The sequence below is a fragment of the Drosophila innubila genome, chromosome X (assembly GCF_004354385.1).
Source record: "Drosophila innubila isolate TH190305 chromosome X, UK_Dinn_1.0, whole genome shotgun sequence".
In the NCBI taxonomy this organism is placed as follows: Eukaryota; Metazoa; Arthropoda; class Insecta; order Diptera; family Drosophilidae; genus Drosophila; species Drosophila innubila.
The window spans coordinates 9,417,618-9,419,172 of NC_047626.1; the positions used below are offsets into that span (position 1 = coordinate 9,417,618).

The following is a 1,555-nucleotide window of genomic DNA, read 5'->3' on the forward strand; positions in this document are numbered from 1 at the left end:
GTAATTTTATAGCTCTCCAACTGTTCCTCAATCACATGACTTTTGCACCAACTTTCAGTAATTTTATAACCCAAGAAGGCCTTGGAATCGAAATTTTCATTTCCCTGCTGATGTCTGAAATATTTTGTGTAATATTTCTCATTCAGTTTCCTGAGCTCAACTGGAGCATTTGTAAAAAAATTTCAGTTTTATTTTTTTTCGGTATTTTTATTAAATTTTTTTTTTTTTTTTTTATAAAATTTTGTCAAAATTTTTATATGTCGAGCCTTTTTAACTGTAAAAATCGGTAACCAAAAAAAGAAGAAAAATCGACCCCATAGTATTTTTGGTAAGTTTTCTTTTCCTCCCACAGCGTTTAACTTATTTCCTCTCATTAGGAAATTACTTTCTGCGTTTTTCAGTAAGACGGAATGTGGAATGCACTTAATGTCTTCAAGCAAAAAAAAAAAAATGCACATGAAACGTATACTGTAATTATTTAGACCGGTTCGGATTGGTTTACTATGTAAATATTATACAAATCTATATTGAGTTGGGTAAGTAATTTTCTCTAAAATAGAATCCAAACCAATGATAAATCTATGACAGCATGACATTATTATGGCTTGTTCGGTGGACGATTAAGTTGGCATTTTTGTATTCATGTTCAGTTTTTTTGTAATATCAGTAATATTTATCAATGGGTAAGTGTGTTTCCTTATAGTTTTTACTGTAAAAAAGAATCTGTTTAACTACTCCAGCAGACGGTACCGGCTTCTCATCCCAAGACGAGGCTGTGGATTGCGTCAAATTTAATTCTATATAAGCATGGCACAACCAAAAAAAAAAAACGATTTACTTAGTTCACCTTTAAATTCATGAACTTATATCCTAATCACAACATATGCAATGTAGAAATCCAGGGACGGTACCAGCTTTTTCAAGCCCAAGTTATGCTGTGGATCGCGTCAAATTTAATTCTATATAAGCATGGCACAACAAAAAAAAAAAAAAAAAAAAAAACACGATTTACTTAGTTCACCTACAATTTCATCAACTTTAATCATAATTATCACAACAAATGCAATGTAGAAATCCAGGAACGGTACCAGCTTCTTCTAGCCCAAGTTATGCTGTGGATCGCGTCACAATTAACACTTATTAAGTTCACTATTAATTAAAAAAAAATAAAAATGCAGTATGGCGCAAACATCCAATTTGTTTTTGACAATAATTGTTCATATTAAAATTCCAGCTCTAAATAATTAAATTCCTAAGAAAGAACTATCGAGTTTATTTTTTCAATATTAAATTTTGATATGATGCTGTAGGGTATTTGCTAGTCAAGTTTGCTCGTTTGGGCTATACCTATTGGTTTTTTCGTGGGGCCAGCTTAAAAAAAAAGAAATTCATCAAACGAATTATTAGAAAAGTTTTCTAGTTGGCACCATTACTGCTGAAGACGCGAGCTGCCAACTTAGCTCGGTGCAATGGAGAATGAGTGGAGACTGAGTCTGAGACTGAGACTGAGGCATGCCCCCAATGAAGCCGCCAATAATGTTGAGCACGTCGAACG

The 1,555-nt window shown here is 32.9% G+C and overlaps 1 long non-coding RNA gene across 3 annotated transcripts; it reads left to right on the top strand.

Moving 5' to 3' along the window:
• Nucleotides 1–234: 234 nt before the first annotated feature.
• Nucleotides 235–1,189, top strand: LOC117783381. Of its 3 annotated transcripts, none has more exons than XR_004617367.1 (4): nt 235–328; nt 402–536; nt 589–683; nt 741–1,189. It is a non-coding gene; the product is annotated as an uncharacterized LOC117783381 (long non-coding RNA). The 3 variants fall into 3 exon arrangements; XR_004617364.1 differs by having other exon boundaries at nt 744–1,189; XR_004617366.1 differs by having other exon boundaries at nt 402–505; nt 744–1,189.
• Nucleotides 1,190–1,555: the final 366 nt, after the last annotated feature.